This window comes from Sinohyriopsis cumingii, chromosome 2 (genome assembly GCF_028554795.1).
Source record: "Sinohyriopsis cumingii isolate HCF-2022 chromosome 2, ASM2855479v2, whole genome shotgun sequence".
NCBI lineage: Eukaryota > Metazoa > Mollusca > Bivalvia > Unionida > Unionidae > Sinohyriopsis > Sinohyriopsis cumingii.
Window position 1 is genome coordinate 118,550,852 of NC_142962.1, and position 22,230 is coordinate 118,573,081.

At 35.4% G+C, this 22,230-nt stretch overlaps 1 long non-coding RNA gene across 1 annotated transcript in view; it reads right to left on the reverse strand.

Annotated features, from left to right (window-relative positions):
• Positions 1–20,261: 20,261 nt before the first annotated feature.
• The window catches only part of LOC149805686 (uncharacterized), a 105,390-nt gene continuing 103,421 nt past the window's right edge, over positions 20,262–22,230 (reverse strand). Inside the window, exon 2 of the long non-coding RNA XR_016414973.1 lies at positions 20,262–21,454. This is a non-coding gene — a long non-coding RNA (uncharacterized LOC149805686). The remainder of the gene's footprint in view (positions 21,455–22,230) is intronic.

Genomic DNA, 22,230 nt, shown 5'->3' on the forward strand with positions numbered 1-22,230 from the left:
ACATCGTACCCGATATGATTTATCCAAAAGGATGTGGAATAAAGGATGTTCCTAATTATTCAAGTGATTCCTTCTATTGAACGTTCATATATTAATATGCTGTTTACTATAAAATCACCCCCACCCACCCCCGAAAAAATACATCTGAATCGAAAATTTACATTAGATCCATATTTAAAGAGAAAGTCTTTCTATAAACTTTGTTCTACGTATACCGACGTCATCTATAACCAGCAGTGATGCGTTGACTGGACACATTTAGATCCAAAGGACATTTAATTGTTACCAGCATGTTGAAAGAATGAAAACTGGTGGATGATTAAGCTTCATTTTATAGTATTTTAGCACGAATACTTTACACATCCAGAAAAAAAACTGTTTGTGCTACCTTGGAAAAGAAAAGCATTTCTCTTTTATACTTTAAAGCTGATCTCGTTTTGCATCTTAAGGTTCATCATCGATAAATATCGTCAATTTTATCGGTACTGTTAGAATGATATGTTTTCATCGATAAATATCGGCAATTTAACTAAGGTATTGTTAGAGTGATATGTTTTCATCGATAAATATTGGCAATTTAACTATGGTAATGTTGGAGTGATATGTTTTCGAACTGTGTAAATATCGCCGTGTTTTATGAAAATAAAAGGATTTGCTAAACCATCTCTTCGATAGTGACAAATGTTTTCTACACGGGAAACGAACTTAACACCTAAAAAAATTGTTTTAGATGGCAAATTTCAAAACGTAATAGACGATATTGCACGCCTCTGAAAATAACATAGCTGAAGAAATGAGAATGTACAAAGTATGTTCCTACAAATAACTTTTTCCAAATCCATCATTGATGTAATCACTAGGATAACCCATCACGTGTTGATAATGTCTGATTTGTAAAGGTAATTTGCTTGATCCCTAATGATTCTCTACAGTCATTACAAACCCGAAAACACTGTTGGTTTTATGTTGTTGGAGAAGTTTGTCATAAAAACATTAAAACATTCCTTTTCTAGATTTTCTGAAATCTATTTAAATAAAAGTTAAATTATTCGGTCTAAAATTGCAATACACAAATTTCAATTGAATCCATGTAGCAGAAAATTTGATCTACCGTATGGGAACTTTGTAAGCATATTAATTTTCACTTTCGTTTGAACAATTATTAAGGCATTCACAGGTATGCCAATGTCAAAAGTTCTGGCACAGACTAAGGTCTGTGTGAAGTTTTACAACACTTATTGATTACATAGCTTGTATTGTGGAAAATCAAGTAATGATTGTCAAGCACATATGCATATAATGATATGACATTGCAAAATCCAATTAGAACAAATGTTTTTGAACACCGAACCTACATGTGTGAAAATTAAGTGTCGCTCATAATGCAACACTATTAGGTGACCGTACATTCTCATTTGCTAATAAACAATGAAATCCAGACAGTCTCATCTGCTAATAAACAACAAAATACAGACATTCTCATTTGCTAATAAGCAATAAAATCCAGACATTCTCATTTACTAATCAACAATAAAATCCAGACATTCTCGTTTACTAATCAACAATAAAATCCAGACATTCTCATTTGCTAATAAAAAATAAAATCCAGACATTCTCATTTATTATTCAACAATAAAATCCAGACATTCTCATTTACTAATCAACAATAAAATTCAGATATTCTCATTTGCTATAATAAGCAATAAAATCCAGACATTCTCATTTCCTAATCAACAATAAAATCCAGACATTCTCATTTCCTAATCAACAATAAAATCCAGACATTCTCATTTGCTATAAGCAAAAAAATCCAGACATTCTCATTTGCTATAATAAGCAATAAAATCCAGACATTCTCATTTACTAATCAACAATAAAATCCAGACATTCTCATTTCCTAATCAACAATAAAATCCAGACATTCTCATTTGCTATAATAAGCAAAAAAAATCCAGACATTCTCATTTAATAATCAACAATAAAATCCAGACATTCTCATTTACTAATCAACAATAAAATCCAGACATTCTCATTTGCTATAATAAGCAAAAAAATCCAGACATTCTCATTTACTAATCAACAATAAAATCAAGACATTCTCATTTACTAATCAACAATAAAATCCAGACATTCTCATTTGCTATAATAAGCAATAAAATCCAGACATTCTCATTTACTAATCAACAATAAAATCCAGACATTCTCATTTCCTAATCAACAATAAAATCCAGACATTCTCATTTGCTATAATAAGCAAAAATATCCAGACATTCTCATTTAATAATCAACAATAAAATCCAGACATTCTCATTTACTAATCAACAATAAAATCCAGACATTCTCATTTGCTATAATAAGCAAAAAAATCCAGACATTCTCATTTCCTAATCAACAATAAAATCCAGACATTCTCATTTGCTATAATAGGCAATAAAATCCAGACATTCTCATTTACTAATCAACAATAAAATCCAGACATTCTCATTTCCTAATCAACAATAAAATCCAGACATTCTCATTTGCTATAAGCAAAAAAATCCAGACATTCTCATTTAATAATCAACAATAAAATCCAGATATTCTCATTTACTAATCAACAATAGAATCCAGACATTCTCATTTGCTATAATAAGCAATAAAATACAGACATTCTCATTTAATAATCAACAATAAAATCCAGACATTCTCATTTGCTATAATAAGCAATAAAATCCAGACATTCTCATTTACTAATCAACAATAAAATCCAGACATTCTCATTTACTAATCAACAATAAAATCCAGACATTCTCATTTGCTATAAGAAAAAAATCCAGTCATTCTCATTTAATAATCAACAATAAAATCCAGATATTCTCATTTACTAATCAACAATAGAATCCAGACATTCTCATTTGCTATAATAAGCAATAAAATACAGACATTCTCATTTAATAATCAACAATAAAATCCAGACATTCTCATTTGCTAATCAACAATAAAATCCAGACATTCTCATTTATTATTCAACAATAAAATCCAGACATTCTCATTTGCTATAATAAGCAAAAAAATCCAGATATTCTCATTTAATAATCAACAATAAAATCCAGACATTCTCATTTGCTATAATAAGCAATACAATCCAGACATTCTCATTTACTAATCAACAATAAAATCCAGACATTCTCATTTGCTAATCAACAATAAAATCCAGACATTCTCATTTGCTAATCAACAATAAAATCCTGACATTCTCATTTGCTATAATAAGCAATAAAATCCAGACATTCTCATTTAATAATCAACAATAAAATCCAAACATTCTCATTTGCTATAATAAGCAATAAAATCCAGACATTCTCATTTGCTAATCAACAATAAAATCCAGACATTCTCATTTGCTAATCAACAATAAAATCCAGACATTCTAATTTAATAATCAACAATAAAATCCAGCCATTCTCGTTTGCTAATAAAGAATAAAATGAAAGATTAGATGCAACCAAGAGATTAAAAGAAATATCCTGGCAACAAATTAAATCAATAACACCCTTGCTTGAGAACTTCCAATAAACTGGTAGAAAATGGCAAAGTCTAATATTGTGTTTAAAATTTGGAGGATACGTATTCATCTAGCGTATTCTTTTACAGAATCTTCTATGTCTTTACCTCTAATTACTTATCTAATAGAAATAAGTGTTTAATTTGTATTCGTCAGGGTTTATCTTCATACGTATTAGCGATTTTTACCTTTACCATATCTACTACTATAGAAATAAATGATTATGGTTGGGTATTTATGGGTGTATGAATTATTACCTAATCACTCACAAAGTAAGTGTGTGAGCGATTCGGTAACAATTTACACATCGATAAATACCCAGCCACGATCATTTAACCTTTATAATTCCAATATTCTTCCTTTCTGTCATCATATCGGCGGATTTCATGAACAAAACATTCGAATGTAGATAGCCCGCAGTTTTATTTCATTGCCCTCTTAACACTACTCTAAAATACGCATCCCCGTCTCTGCTAGGCATCATTATCATCATTTATTTTATAAACGTTTTCTCCCATACTGGCATGTACGTCTGGTTAATGTCCAAAAGCGGACTATTTAATTGATCCCGGGAGAAGGAATTAGAACCTCATCCCCCGGGCAGTAATGTGCATAAAAAACACTATTTAATTGAGCTGTCAGGTCTTGGGTCAATATGACTGGCTTCATAGACCCTAGCAACCTGAATGTAAGGCTATATTCGAGTGGGGATAGACCCAGCACACACTCGAGTTAAAGGTAGCAATTCAATCTGCATTAGCTGCGCTAGGTGGCATGTATGTGACGCCAGTAGCGATTGATCGCCACTATAACGTCACATCGGGACACCTAGGTTTTTATTCCCATGTAGAAGGTTTATTAATTGTTCATGAAGAGAGGAAAAAATGCCTGTCCCTTCATGTATTTAATATGTGCTATGCACGTTTATTAATTTAATGTCCGGCGGTGACGAGGAGGAAGGTTCGGTCAGGGAGGAGCCTGCTCACAGAAAGGCACCTTGGTTTATCCAGGGTATAACATTTTTGACTCCCTTGCCAAAAGGTTAATGAATTGTCGTCTTGACGGATTTTTGGTGATATATTCTGTGCCGTTTTTATTAAAGATAGTACTGCACCCGTCACCGCTTAGTGATAGGGTTATTTAAACTTTATTTACTGAGTCTGATTTGAGTGGGGTGATTCTTGGTTTGGGTTCACCCTTTTGTGTATGGTTATTTAATCTTGTCTAGGAATAATGGTGTGTCACTTTATACAGCTGGGCCTGATGGTCCTTGGGGTTTGGACCACCTCATATTTTCTTAAGTTTAGGGTCCTAACTATTTTCCCTAGGTATTTGGCTGCTCCATTGTGCAGCCGGGCCAGATGGTCCTTGGGGTTTGGACCACCTTATAAGTATTAATTTTGGGGTTATAGTAAGTTTTCCTATCTTGATAGAGTTTGCCGCCTTGTGCAGCGGGGCCTGATGGGCTTTTTAGACCATCTTATATATTCTAGTTTTCTTGGTCTTATTTTTGTGTTCTAATTGTTTTTAGTGTCTCGAGGAGAGGCGGTGCCTTAGCGCAGTTGCATTTGTTGTACTACATATAATCTGCGGTCACCTTGCGGTAGGAAAAGATGTTAGTGTCCTTAATTTCATGTTGTAGGATTGTGGTGCCCTAGAAAAATAATTAGTCTTTGTTTATGGAAAGAAAAAAAAAATGTTTTTTTATTACAAAAAGTTAGATTTAGGGTTATTGTAGTTTATTTGTTTTTAGCGTGGGTCATAACAGTGACTTTAAGAACTTGGTATGGTCATCCTAATTAAGTTTTCTTTTGTATGTTTGGTTTTTGTTTAAACCAGGCTACTCCTTTATGTTTTCAACATTACGCTTGCGCATGGCATGTAGTGTTTTAGCATTCTTTGTTCTTGCTTTCTGCGCATTTCGATCTTTCAAGTGCAAAAAGTGTGTGCACTTTAAGTGAGATCCTTGTTTATCAAATGATCCTGACCTTTAATATCAGCTGGTGGAACACTGCAATAATTTCTGAATGTAGATTGGTTTGTAAAGCCTGCCAAATGCTTTCTTTGGCAAAATGGGCGAGATGTTGGAGTGCAGCAAAGGTTATAATATTTACATTCTAATGTGCGATTTTGATCGGGTCATAGCAAATTTGATCGGTAATGGGATGTGTCTTGTTATTAATACGGTGCAATGCTTTGTCATACATAACGCTTCACATAAAACGATCTCGAAAGTGGGAACCAAAAGTAGTCCGCAGAATTTACCGTTGTGAAGTCTGTATTTTGTCATCACTGTTGTCTTGATAAACTATTGCCCTGGTGTAAAACTACCCATTTGTTCTCTTTAAAGGGCAGTCGTCTTGAGCCATAGCTTGGGTGAACATTAAAAATTGACTGGGAATATACTTTGTGTTGGATGTTATTTTTTGCAACCTTTGTACCCCGTAACATATATAATTCCAATACACTACATAAATGTAGATATGTATCTTTTAGACACGGCAATCACATTGACCTACACTTGGATATTGGACAATTCAATTGCCTATGAATACCGATCCGGTGGCCTAGTGGTTGGAGCGTCCGCCTCGGATGCGGGAGGTTGTGGGGTCGATCCCCGGCCGAGTCCTACCAAAGACTCACAAAAATGGTACTAACATCTGCCTCGCTTGGCACTCAGCATTAAGAGGTTAGAGTTAGGACTGGTAGGGCTGGTGTCAGGATAATGAGACCGGGTGGGACATCATGATACATGTCTGCGGCATGATGCCCCAGTACCAGACATCACAATAAACTGCCACACTGCAGACATCGTAGCGATATGACTGAAATTTTTTTAAAGCTACGTTAAAAATCCAAGTCACACTCGGTTGCCTATGAGAGTGACATGACTACTGGAGATTTGGTTTAAGTTACTGAATACCTGAAAATAAACTAGAACATTTCTGTCAAACCACCCCTAAAACTAAGGCCACTCACACTTCCAGACACAGTCGGTAACGATCAATTTATTTGTACTCTATAAACCAGATAATTCAGCGATGATAAGCTGTTCGCTGTATGTAACATTTGCCGAGTCATGAGGAAACAGTCTGAACCGAGGGGATCAAAGTTTTCCATTGTGCTATGTTTTCACACAGCAAACTGTGTGTAACTTTTTTTAATACATACTGAAGCAGCGGGTGCGATTCTAAAACATTTGAATACGATCGGTGTCACAAAATCATACACGTCAAAATAGCCAAAACTGACCTGTTCATGCGTGATTGAAAAACACAGCATTTTTATTAGAAGAATTGCTGAATGACTGACTTTGAAGAAATCTCTTTTTTTTTTTTACCAATTTGCATCTTCAAGGTAGAATGGTTTTGGGACATACACTCACCTGCTGTATAGTTGTATAAGATTTTAAATCGTCATTGTCTTATTCTGTGTCTTTGTCTAAACAAATATGAATTATAGAGCTACTGTCACTTTTCATCTTACCATATTTCATCATCTTAGGGCAAAGTGTTGCAGGCATGGTATGTTATTAAGCAGGGTTAGTATGCATGGTATTATTAGCATGGTGGTACGCGTGGTATTAAGCATGATAGTATGCTTTAATATTATAAGCATGGTAGTATACTTGGTATTAAGCATGGTAAGATGCATGGTATCAAGCATGGTAGTATGTGTCACGTTGTGGGGAAAATTTGCTGATGCTTAATGCTTCATGTATGCACATGTCTTCTTATAGTTAATTCGTAGTTAGAAGCATCTAGGATAATGTCAATGCGTATTATGTAAGATTATGATAACATACTCAGTACTGGACACAAAGAAACTGCCTGTCTGTTGTTACCCGTCTGCGGTAATTTCAAAGGGAATTCTACAACCTGGACGACGAGTTAGAAATTCCTATATTTATTTTGCAATCAGTCAGTGATGTCACGACCATCTTGGAGCCATTTCGAGCATCGGTGACAGGAATCCTGAGAGCAACAAATAGGAACTAAATTACCGCAGGACAGTTTTCAAAGACACCTGACCGTATCCAATCAAAACTGAGATATTAAAATCATGGCAGAGTATCAATAAACAACCGCTTATGTTCGGACTAAATCCATTTTTCAATCAGTACACGTGGGAACCTCACCAGGAGTGGATCATAGAGAAGATCAGAGGCTTTAGACTGTACTCCGAGTTGTGCGCTCGTTAAAAGGCGGTGAGGAATTCTACTGAAATTCTAGGTTTGGATTTTCGAACAAAGGCTCATTGAGGAAGCTTTCCGGGTGAGTGTTATGTTAGAGTCGACATCCGAGGATCGGAGAGAGGGAAAAGACATGGAGAGCACGTAGTAGGCGTTATTGTGACGTCAACAGTTTGTGTGAAGGCGCATGTGCCAGAAGGAGAACGTGATAGAGAGTACCGGAAGTGTCGGAAGAACGGTTCCGGAAGTGCCAGGAGAGCACGTAGTCGAGGGTACCGGAAGTATCAAAGATAAAGAAGAGGCGGACAGTGGTTGACAGATGAGTAACAGAGACAACACTGAAGGGAAACACTCTCACTTAAGACCTTTAATTTCAAATGATGAAATAGTAATTGGCAACTGTGAATAGGTCATTGATTGTATTTGTTCGAAAGAAATGACGATTTAGAAATTTGTCAATGAAATTATTGAACACATTTGATATATTTTATTAAATTGGTATACATTATACCTAGACCATTGGCATAGCTGACTGGGGGGCTCAGGGCTATGTAAATTTTAATTTTCCACCTTCTCCGATATTAGACATAGTACCGTAGGAGACACGTGACAGTATGCATGGTATTAAGCATGGTAGTATGCATGGCATTAATCATGGTAGTATGTTTGGTATTAATCATGGTAGTATGTTTGGTATTAATCATGGTAGTATGTTTGGTATTATAACCATGGTAGTATGCATGATATTATGCATGGTAGTATGCATGGCATTAAGAATGGTATACTTACTAACCTGCTTACTTGCTTGCTTGCTTACTTACTTACTTACTTACTTACTTACTTACTTACTTACTTACTTACTTACTTACTTACTTGCTTCCTTACTTACTTACTTACTGCCTGTCTCGTTGGCTTGTAGGAACGCAGCGAAGCTCTTCTACTTCTGCCTGTCTTTGATAACTTTCTCTAGCATGTCCCAGCGTCTTCATTTCAGTCTACTAAAGTACAACGCTATTTTGTCTAAGGCCTCCCACGCTTCCATTTTCCCTAAGGGGTCCATTGCAGTGCAGTCCTTAAACCTGCTTCTGCCTCATTTCTCTTCTCGTGTCCGATCCATCTCCAGCGTCTTCTCGTGATGACAGAAGACCATGTTTTCTTGATGACATCGCACAAGCAGGTCATGGTTGGAAATTGTCCTCGGCCATAAGATATTTAGCATCCTGCGAAGGCTAGTGGTGTGGAGAGACGAGAGCTTGGCAAGGTCACACTTTCTCATTCGTCAGGACACCGAATCATTTAGTAGCGTTGATAAGACACATCTTTTGTACAGCAAATGTTTGGTGCGAGTACCATACTTTTACTAAGTCCATACACGGTTCATAGTACCATACCTTGTTGATTTCCATACACAGTTAATAGTACCATACTGTGTTGATCTCGATACACAGTTCATAGTACCATACCTTGTTGATCTCTATACACAGTTCATGGTACCATACTGTGTTAACACGATCTCCATACACAGTTCATAGTACCGTACTCTGTTGATCTCCATACAACGTTCATTGTACCATACTGTGTTGATCTCCATACACAGTTTATAGTACCATACTGTGTTGATCTCCGTACACAGTTCATAGAGCCATACTGTGTTATCTCAATTCACATTTCATATTTTATATGCTCTTTTGTTTTCTCCGTTAACTTTACATTGTCAGAATCGTTCAGTTTTTTACGATATTGCACACCTTCATATTGCATTCACGTGCATAAAGGAACTACTTTCTATCGTAAACAAACAATGGACGCAGACGCCAGCACTTTTGATTTGTAAACAAATCATGTACACTTGAGTAGTAGACGCTTTACGTTTTGGTTGATGAAATTTGTTTCTGAATGTAGTAAAGCAAATGTTTCGTGGACTGCCACATACCAGCTGCTTTGGCACATTCCGCATTAACTTTCTTTTATACAAGGTTTCGGATTTAGGTTAGCTTCACAGTAGACGCCAGAAAGGGTCCTTACAAATAACATACAAGTGACAATGCATAAACTGTCTTCTTTAGCTGGCAATAAGAATGGCAAAAAATATATTTACAGTTGTACACCCTGAATGTCGTCAAAATGTACATTCTTAGTTCTGAAAATCCGAATTACCTACTGTGTTGATCTCCATACAAAGTTCATGGTACCATGCTGAGTTGATCTCCATACACAGTTTATCGTACCATACTGTATTAATCTCCATACACAGTTCATGGTACCATACTGTGTTGATCTCCATACACAGTTCATGGTACCATAATGTGTTGATCTTCATACACAGTTCATGGTACCATACTGTGTTGATTTCCATACGCAGTTCATGGTACCATACTGTGTTGATCTCTATATACAGTTTATACTTTGGAATACATTTCTGACCTTGCTTAGTCTGATCCGGGTGTCGTTCTTAGTGCCTCCATTTTGTCGGATGCTGCTGCTCAAGTATGTCAAACTGTTAGTCATCTTTCCTGATTGGTGTTGGTGAGTCTATATTGAGATACATAACCTGTCTTCTTCTGACTTATTCCCATTCCTATCTGGTGTGCAAAGGTGCAGAGGCGTTGTGTCTTATCTTGCATTTGCTGGTTAGTGTGGGAAAGCAACGTGGGATCATCTGTAAAGTCCAGATCTTCTGATGTGGAAAACAGTGTCCATCTGATGCCCCTTGACGAACCTTATGTTGTTCTCCGCATGACCCAGTTAATTACTAATGTATGGTGATATTCATGGTATTAAGCATTGTAGCATACAATGTATTAAACGGAAAGTGAAATGAACAAAACATACATTATATCAATCTAGTGAGATCCAAAAGGGGTATCACATTTGGCTTGGATGTACCGGACATGATCATCTGAAGTAGAAATAAAATGCAAAGCAGAAGTTAATTTCGGGGAACACTCATAATTTGCACATGAACTCAGCTTTCCAATACACGCGGACATTCATAAGTATGTTTACTGGGACACACTGGGTATTGTATTTCGAACTGATCTCCATGACATGCTTTCCATTTTGTATGCATAAGTAGTTCTCTTCGTTCAGGTTTGGCACTTAACAAAGAAAAAATACTGGAACAAAAAACGTTTATGTATGATCCAGTCGTATCAAACTTGAAACGGTAACAGCTTTGCTTAAAAGGTTTTCTTTAGGTTATTTTTATTTTTTTTAAATTATTTAATAACTAGCGCAAATATGTATTTAGAAACCTTTCCCGTGCCTACTTTCATCTGGATCTACGGTAAATGTGCGGCATTACTTTATGCAGTCAATCGACGTTAACGAGGTGCCGAGTAGTCTGACAAAGCCACGTCAGAGAAAGTACTCGACGAAGTTCATTAGAACAATCAGAACACAGCATACACGGCTGTTAGTGTTTATTAAAATACGTGAACTATAGTCCTTATCAGAATTGTTTGATTGTCCAGCAATCTAGATATCAATAACGGTTTCATTTGAGATCGATGATACTGATGTGTAATGTACAGTGTCAGCTATGTATATAGTACATGACTTTGAGTGTGATAGTTCCAATTCTTCTTCGTACAAATCATTACAAACATAAATTTTAACCTTTATAATATTTTCATATCACAACTATGCATTTCTCGAATTAGAATGTCAGAAATGCCTTCTCCTTATCTCAGAGGTGACATATCGCCCGTGTGCTTATATATATGTAGGTGGGGTGTAAGTAAAGTTGTTGGTGTAAATCTATAACAAAGTTTTGAAAGAAATACTTAGTGGTTCTTGTTATGAGATGGAGAGATCCTATCTATAGGAACAACACAATTGTTGACGTACATATTACCAAGTATGAATCTCAGCAATGATTCCTAACATATGGAAGGAAATAAAGCTGTTGTAGTTATCGGGTGATTTAACTGCCAAAATGTCTTATACCGTATCTACATTTAAAATTATGTTTGTAAATACGGCATTTAAGATTGTTATTGGATATTATTGCAAGAAAAAGTTTTTATTAGATAAGCTTTATTTTAACACTGGACAAATACTTTACGTATATACTCTGTCACTGAAGGTCGTGCCAAGCGAGTCGCTCCTCTGATATGACTCGCCCTCAGTTTCCGAGTGATTACGAAAAAAAAAGCATACAGAGCGGCTTGTTGTTTTAACCCGATTTCGGGAAAATAAGCAAGAAATGATACTGCCAGAATAATCATGTAGGCACCAGGAAAGAACAGGTGTTGAAGTGGTTCAAGTGATTACTAAAACGTGGACAATAAGTATCCGTCACACGTGATCCAATGTTAAAAAAATAAGATAAAAGAGAGAAACTGGCATTTTATGAAACATGGTTGAATGAAAATATGTTATTGTTTTTTATTACCCACTTTTAGGATCAATAAATTTCGTTTCAAGAACTAAAAGTATCTGTCAATTAAGCAGGATACCAATTTACAGACAGCGTTGCATTTGATTGGATACTTTTAAAGGTACACCTCTTCCCCATACTATTATTACGAGTGTTCTTTTCACAGCACATAAAAGTGTAAAACGATTGTTTTATAACAGTCCATATATATATCCGATTTGAATCATTATGTTTTATGGAAAGCCTTTTATTGCGGGCTAAATTTAGTGATATTTACAGTTAGTGACGTAGAAAATTTCTTACGAGACTCTCTTCCGTAAAACTGTCAACATGACTTTCATTCTGACGATTGTGTTTATTTTATATTGGGTGTGTCAGGACGTGATGGTGATATGTGATCTCCACCACACTGTATGGTTTTTGTAGTGGGTGTGTAAGGAGGTGATGGTGATGTGCGATCTCCACCACGCCTTATGGTGTTTGTAGTGGGTGTGTAAGGAGGTGATGGTGATGTGTGATCTACACCACACTTTATGGTTTTTGTATTGGGTGTGTAAGGAGGTGATGGTGATGTGTGATCTCCACCACACTTTATTGTTTTTGTATTGGGTGTGTCAGAGGTGATGGTGATGTGCGATCTCCACCACACTTTATGGTTTTTGTATTGGGTGTGTAAGGAGGTGATGGTGATCTGTGATCTCCACCACACTTTATGGTTTTTGTATTGGGTGTGTCAGGAGGTGATGGTGATGTGTGATCTCCACCACACTTTATGGTTTTTGTATTGGGTGTGTCAGGAGGTGATGATGATGTGCGATCTCCACCACACTTTATGGTTTTTGTAGTGGGTGTGTCAGGAGGTGATGGTGATGTGCGATCTCCACCACACCTTATGGTTTTTGTTTTGGGTGTATCAGGAGGTGATGGTGATCTGTGATCATCTTATGGTTTTTGTATTAGGTGTGCACTGACTAATATCGCGTTATATCACACCCTCTCGTTTAGCTTAGCAAATGAGGATTAGTACTTTAACAACCAAAACTTTTTATCACTCCCATAGAATCCAGAATAATCCTTTCTAATCTGCCTTTATTAATAACTATTCTGGAAAATATCAGTTTGTGAGACCTGTTTCAAATGACCTAGAACGCGACTGACCTTGCGTTAACATTGCACCCTCTCTTGCTCTTAATCTTGGATCACGTTAGTCCTGGACTGTTTATCTCTATTTTTAAAATTTAAAGTTTACGAGGCAATCATTCACATTTTTTTATTTTACTTGGATAAATTATAACAAGCTGATGTGGTTTCTGTTAGTAATGTGATATCATTACTGTTCTAATGAAGCGACACGAAAATGTGTAATGGCACTATATATTCACTATGATACCACACATAAAGAAGATACCACTGACCTGTCACTATGTACACGGTACTGTACTTAGGAATATATCAAATGAATCAAATTTATATATATATATGGAACGTTTGAATACAATGTCTTGCTATATAACACATGCACAGACACACAAAAATACAACCCCATAACGTTAACAACGTCTAGTTGGGAACGTTAAACAACAGGTCGAAAACAAACGGGTTTCGACGCCTAGGGTCAAGTTTAAAACAAAATTCCAAATCTTTTCTAAGTATTTTGTGAAATCTCATAATGTCTACAACTGCGAAAGAATGCTCCGACTAATAATGTGATCAGTGAGTTGTATATTTGCTACATCTATCGTTTTGGTCAGCATTAAGGGGTTAGTGTTGGGACTGGTTGGCGTGGTGTCAGGATAATGTGACTGGGTGGGACACGATGCTACATGTCTGCGGCACGATGTCCCAGTGCTTAACATCGCTATTACATGCCACACTGCAGACATCGTAGCGATATGACTAAAATTGTTAAGGCGAGGAAAACAGCCTAAGATTGATTGATTGATTGCATGAATGAATGATTGATTGATTGAATGGTTAGTTGGTTGGTTAGTTGGCTGATTGGCTGATTGGTTTATTGACTGATTTTTAAAAAGCCATGTTACTTTTATTGAAAAGTATAGAATAAAGAAGGTAGGTTTTACAATGGGTTTCTTACCAACAGGAGCTATATTTACTCCGATGAGTATGATAAAACAAAATTAATTGAAGAATTCTGTTGATTGAGAATTTTAATATTTTGAACACTGAATTGTTTGTAATAAACAATGCTGAAAAAAGTTAACTAGGGTATATTCTTTTCATGTATTTTCAGAATACCAAACTTTATTCTTTTGTAAGTTAAATATTACTGACGCTAAATACTATTAATTGAAAATATTGTGATTAAGTGACCCGTGTATAGACATGTTACTACATCTTCTATATGGCAAGGTGTGTAAGTTAGGTACGCATGTACTAAGTACTACGTAATCTATTTCACAATTTAAAAGTGTGCCTTATCAAGCCAGCATTGAAAAACTATCAGGTTTGTATATATATAAGCAGTGACTGGCACATGATCAAAGATCGTGAAATAAAGCCATTGTTTACTCGACATCGAAAGAAAAGGTTATCGTTGCATGGAAAACTGGAAATTTTAATGAGCTAAAATTGTAGAATACAGTTAAAATCTTACATTGTTTAACAGCTCATATTTACGATCCTCAAATGTTTTTGGCAAGGTTGCATATTATAGGGTGATATTATGTCGCGTGGTGTATATCTGTGTTTGTGTGTTTTGTTTAATTTTTGTCAAGCACAGACATAACATCAATAAATAAATAAACGAATAGCAGGATAAAAGGTTATACAGTAAAGTTTTATAAGTCAGACATTGTTTCAAAATGTCCCACATAAGGTACATGTGTATCAGTCATACACATTTACAGTTCATTTTATCTCTGTTTAGAGTACGTGTATTGCAAAAAGAATGATGTAATCTTTACATCTATTGCTTGTTTTCTAATAAAGAAAAACTGTTATTTCTGACTGCGGATATTACATAATGTTGTCTTCGTTGAACAAGTTTCTTTCGTTTATTCTTTTTACGTTCGCTGAAATTTCCTAGATGTTAAGAGTGAAATATCTTGGTTTACTGTATAAACAAAATAAGTAAACAAAAAGATGACAAAGTATACGTTGAATGCTGCAAGCATCCAAATGTTGTGATGGTTTATAATTAATCCACGTTTACCCTGACAAATGACTATACTACAATCAACAGCCCCTCTTCCTCAGCTTTTCCGAGAATACATAGATACTGTGCTGTGTTAGCTATCTGTACGTCTGAAACATCGTCGCTCAACCTTTTCGAAACAATTTTTGATGAAAACCTCGCATTGTGAACCTGATTACATGAACTATGTCGAGAACAATACAAATTTAGTTTGGGAATTTGACCTGCTTCGTGTAAACAAAGCACGAGTATGAGGTGATTCGACAGGAGAAGCAAAACTGTGAGTGTGTGACCTCGAAAAACAAGCTGCTTTGCTGCTTAAATAAATCTATTTCATTAGATCATACTGGAATACTACAATAGATCATACTGGAATAATACAATAGATCATACTGGAATGAGAAAATAGATCATACTAAAATACTTCAATAGATCATACTGGAATACTATAATAGTTCATACTGGAATAATACAATATATCATACTTGAATACTACAATATATCATACTGGAATAATGCAATAGACCATACTGGAATAATACAATAGATCAAACTGGAATAATACAATAGATCATACTGGAATGAGACAATAAATCATACGAATACTAAAATATATCATACTGGAATACTAAAATAGATCATACATGAATGAGACAATAGATCATACTGGAATACTACAATATACCATACTGGAATACTACAATAGATCATACTGGAATACTACAATATATCATGCTGGATACTAAAATATATCATACTGGAATACTACAATAGATCATACTAGAATTAGACAATAGATCATACTGGAATACTAAAATATATCATACTGGAATACTACAATAGATCATACTGGAATACTACAATAGATCATACTGGAATACTACAATAGATCATACTGAAATGAGACAATATATCATACTGGAATAATACAGTAGATCATACATAATAATACAACATTACAATGTCCACATTACTTTGTTATATTTGTATCTTCTCTATTCACAATCAGGGCACTTATTCTTCAATAAATAAGGTACAATTTCACTTTTCCATTGATGTACATTTCTTTTTTGTGATCGCAGAGATTATTTTCCTCTTTAACATGTTGATCTGGTGAAAACGGTGGTGGAGAGAGAAAGAAAGAGAGAGGCAAACAGAGGCAGAGACAGACATACAGACAGAGACGAAATGCTCTTTTTTGCTAAAGATATAACTGGTTTCATACTATCAATGAGATACTCTCAGCATAATTATTATATTAATAATAAAGGTATTTAATCTTATATGACTTCAGCTTTCTTTTGATGGCATTTTGTAGTTCATTTGAGTCATTATCAACAAATTGTTTTGATCTTCACTGACTGGCATACCAAGCTGACCACAGTGTTTGGACATTTCCACACGACCCTCATCAATAGGAGTCTATTGCCTGATTATCTGCTAGCTCAAATATTTACACTTTTTGACAGAATTACTTGAAAATGAGATAGGTACCCTTTCATATGGTAGAGATGCTTGTGTATATGAAATTATTCTTAGGGGAAAATTCTTCCCAAGCAACTTAAGATTGGAAACCTGCTATTTTCTATCAATCTCGGTCTTTTTATGGAGTTAATAATGGTCAAGAAGAATACCGTTTATATGTTATTAGGTCATTTGCTTCCGATGGATTAGGCATTATTATCAAGTTCCCGGCTTTTGGTCCGACATGAAATGTAGATTGTCCAATAATCCTTTGCCTTTTTAACATACATAAATAAATGATTGAAAACAAACTGCATTTGATGGGGAACCACAAATAGTGCACTTAATACGGATTTTTGTGTCGAGGAGAGAGTTATCAAGGAAGCCTTGGCGCTAATACTACATTTAATTTCCCTAATCACCCAATAATCACACATCACAAAACATTGATTTCACACTTGCCTGGCCTTCTTGTGTTTCATAATCGCATGGCTTAAAAGTTAGCCTTTCCGAGTCGAATATTAGAACTTCGTGCATATAATAGTAAACACGATCCAAACATCTAATACAGAGAATTATTTTTATCTCAAATTAATAAGCACGTATACCTACAACTATAAAGAGAATTACCTACGTTAAGAAATTAGGGAGGATGCAGTTTGCGAAACTAATCCATGCTGTCAAAACGTCTGACGAATACTGTACATTATTCTACCTGTTCGTCGAAATTGGACAATCATTCGGATGGGAAATATCTTCCCAAAACCGACTCCACGTAATCGAAAAATTATCAGTTAAATCTATCAAAGTAATAAACGGAGATGAAATACAAATAGCCTATGACTCAAATTTATTACGATATATACCCGTGCAGTCAGGTGAATCGACATTCTAAATTTCAGATTCGCTCCCACTAGTACAATTAAGGGGAATCAATTTCTCAGTAGGGGACTGAAATTACTTTTCTTTGACACAAGTCGTGAAAATTAAATGAAAACATAATCCGGCAAGGTTACTGGTACTTTAGACAAGCAAACGCTGGTGCCTTCAGTTTGATTTATACTCGAACTTGCCCACCATGCTATCAGTTATGTGTGGAGTTTAATTCAACACGGCATGATCACCATACTATCAGTTCTGTACGGAGTTTAATTCAACACGCCATGATTTTATGGGATCCGATTATCTAGATCTTAAGTAATGTTTACTAATTGACCTTGATATGTCATGCCTGTAACTTTGGTTGAAAGGTTTGCCGAACGCGCTAGAAACACACACACACATACATACCTACATACATACATACACACACACCACACACACACACACACATACATACATACATTACATACATATATACACCACACACACATACATAACATACATACATACATACATGCATATACGTATCGGTCAATAAAGGATATTAAAGATAAGGAGTAAAATACCAACTAATTAATATTCTAACATTGTTTATATCGCTTACACAAACTTGGAATTTGAATTCGCGCGTGAATCTGATTTGCATAAAAATAATGGAAATGTTTAACATGACTATGAAATCTTGTAATTTTATGCATATATTTAAAGATGCATATTTTTCGGTTTTGATTAATCGACACAATTGTCAAGAATAGTATCAAATATTTAGCAACATTTACCATGTAAACTGTAGTATTTATCGCACACTATATATATCTTCACAAAATGCTATCATCGCCTGGCGAGAAAATTAACATTCTTTGTGAAATAATGTCGGGTTTGAACACGTTATTGTCTGTATTTTTCTTGCATCACTAAAAATACATGTATTTTCATCTTCTATTTTTTTATATAGATAACTATGTATGTATGTATGTATGGATGGATGTATGGATGGATGGATGGATGGATGGGTGGATGGATGGATGGATGGATGGATGGATGGATGTATGTATGAGAAAGAGAGAGGTTTAGGCCCTAACCCCTTAAACCCCATCCCTCACCTTGCATTGCAATGGCCAAAAGGCGGCGGCTGAAATGGTTCTTAGTATACTTAAATTGGTATCCACCTTGTAAGTCTCTTGGTTCAGGACCAAGTGGAGTGTTATCTCCCTTTAACCGTAGTTTGCATCATTATGCACCAACTTCATGACCATAATAATCACAAACGTTCACAAAATTATGCGAGCTTTGGTCCAAACATCCATAAAAATCAACAACCTAATAAGTGCCAAACCTATCTGGGCACGAATTTCTTCCGTTTTAAGAACTGGAGTACAAGGACAATTTTTATTCTACCTAACATTTTATTTTACATGTATCCTAGTAATATATCTACATGTACCTTATATACTCTCGTGCAAGACGAGTTCAATTGCAAACTGCACAGATACAGATCTGCCGTCGCATTATGCGCCGGCAGATCTGGATCTGTGCATTTTTTAAGGATTAATCCGTAGAATAAGCAACATAGACTCTTATCTACAGGCGCATTATGCTACAGCAGAACAGGATCTTTGTTGTTTGCAGTTGGACTAGACATAAAAGCGAGTATAAACGGTACATAATATTGCAGTGTACTCGATATTCATATCAAGCCGTTAAGATAAAAGAGATTCTAGTGATCGTTTTGAACACGACATCGTCATTCGAAGCTAATATCATAGGGGCAAAACGCTACTTCGAAAATACCCGTTTTTAAGCGGTCTTGACGGTTTGTAATAAGGTAGGTTGATGGTAGTTACAATCAAATACTTCTTCGAATTTAAAGGCATGTTTTTATTCATAACATTTGTTTCGTATCATGAAAACACCATACTATACATTTTATACGATGCAACCTCCTACCCAGCTTTGTAAGAACTACTGGCCTTATATCGATGAACTGTACATGAACTATGCGAATGTAGACCTAGGTGGGCAAATATTACACAGGGGTACTGTTTGCTTGTCAAAAGAAGCAAACACAATCATCTGATTGGGTTGGAAAATTACTCTGTTATCAATAAGTGACAGCCAGTGTTTGGCCACTTGTCAGCTCTGTGTGTACAATTGTTAATATCTAATCTTTTCATTAGCTCGTTCTATCAACACTGTATGCAAAACAACCAATAATTCTTCCTTTAAAAGAGATCTGTTGAAAGACATAAAACTTGGTATAATGTTTTAAGAGTTTGGTCCAGGTCAAAAGTTTGGGGGAAAATTGCTCTGTTAGTTTGATGGGTGTACATTCAATCGTTTGTCTAGCAACAAAGAAACTAATTGATGCCACTGATATAATATCGCAAAAAATAGAGTGGCTTTTGGCCCCATCTGGCGGACAACATTCACCTAGTTACGCAAAGTAAAAGGAACACAGTGACTAAATGAATAGTGTATTGCGTGGGAAACATCACTTATGCAGTCATCAGAGAGAGGAATAATAACAATAATAAGAATAAAATTTTATTACGACTTGTCTGCTATTTAAAGAATACGGAGAAAATATTTATCCATCTTTGTATAGATAAAAAATCCAACTTTAGATAAGTTTAGGTCCTTGATACTAGTAAAATGCTGATGACTTATTTAGCAGTGTTTACTATAAAATGTCTTAAAGATTAGATACACCGTTACTGTTACTTGAGACTTTAGATCAATATCACAAAACGTGCTCCATGCAAGTTTTAGGGTTACTCATAAATTCGTTTGTCTGATTACTGTGTAGTATATACTTGTATCTCACCCGTTTCGAAAAATGCAATAACGATTTACTTTCATGTATATTACTTTCAACAGATACAATGATCTTTTATTACACACCATAACATCTTTTTGTACCGCATGATGTTTGGATAGGTATCACGGGCCAGTGACCTGCATTACAAATAAATATTATTATTACTATTATTACTTCATTTAAAGAGGGTGACAAAATTAATTGCTATAAACTAATACTCATGAGACCTTCACTGCACTGTTGAACAGAATAGATTACTGTCAAATTGTGATTTACAATGTACAATTACAATATATATTTTACAGAGAGCTTTCGAAAAAAATATAAATAATTGCCCCGTCACCTAATGTGATTTCTTTTCTCAAAAAAAATGTTTGGGACATAAATTTGGATCACGCATTTTGAACCTTGGTAATGACGTCACTTAATCGCTCCGGTTCCCTTAGTGGTTAGAGCGTCTGCATCGGATGCGTGAGGTCGCGGGTTCGAACCTCGACTGAATCATATCAAACACTTATGTAAAAAATGGTACTAGCAACTGTCACGCTTGGCGCTCAACGTTAAAATGTTAGTGTTAGGACTGGTCGGCCAAGTGTCAGGATAATGTGACTCATGTGACTAGGTGGGGCATGTTGCACAGTGTCTGCGGCATGATGCATCAGTGCCAGACATCACTATAAACTGCCACACTGCAGACCTCGTAGCTATATGACTGCAAAAATGTGAAAACTACGTTAAAAATCCAACACACACACACGATGTCACTTAAATTTTTGGTCATACTATGACGACGATACACAATTGTTTACTTATACTGGATAGGTGTTAAAGTTGAGTTCAAGTGTTTAATAAACTGCATGTACTACGTCAATTACACGAAATAACACATAACATGAGCTACGATCGTTCCTTACTTTCGACTCGAATGAAGAAATCACAAACCAAAACTGCGGAGAAAGCTGGATCCTCTTTTGGTGCAAGGTCTATCTGGTCACCCTCTTGTCCCAGACGTGTTAAATCTGCAAACGTATAAAAACTATACAACTTATTTTATCATTTCCTTGTCGACCCAGTTCGCATTTGATCGTTTGTTTTCTTACAAATCATCAGTGCCGGATTACCACATAGGCAGATTAATAAGCACCTGCCTGTGGGCCTCACGCCTTTTAGAGGCCCTGCGCCAACGGATCAAAATAATATTTAATAATTTTTGTTTGATAACATAAAATGTTAATCAGTTTAATAACTTTAATAATTATTGACATTTGTTTTGTGTAAAAAAATTGGTTTATTAAAATTGTTGGTAAAATTAAAAACGTTGTGGAGATAATTTGCGGGGTGGGGCCAAGATTTCAGCTGCCTAAGTAGGTCTCCACAGGGTTTAATCCGGCACTGTACATCATTACATCGAAAAAATTATGAATTATTTAATATTCATGTAACTGCAGAGATTTATGTAGTGCATTGATGGTATAAATACTGCATTTTGCTGAGAGAGAGAATGTGTGTGTGTGTGTGTGTGTCTGTGTGTGTGTGTGTTACTGGCAACGTTGTCATAACACCGTGACAATTATGTCAAAAGATTACTAATAAGGTATATTTCTAATTAAAATATTTCTTCAAAATACAAATTTCACCTGCAATACTAAGCGCTACTTATTTATTTATTTATTTATTTATTTATTTATTCATTCGCATTCGAGCAACTGATTTTCTAATAATGCTTCATAACGAGGTAGAGTGTATCACGATCAATTGGATCGTTGTGTTCTGTAATAATAAAGCGTGCTCATGT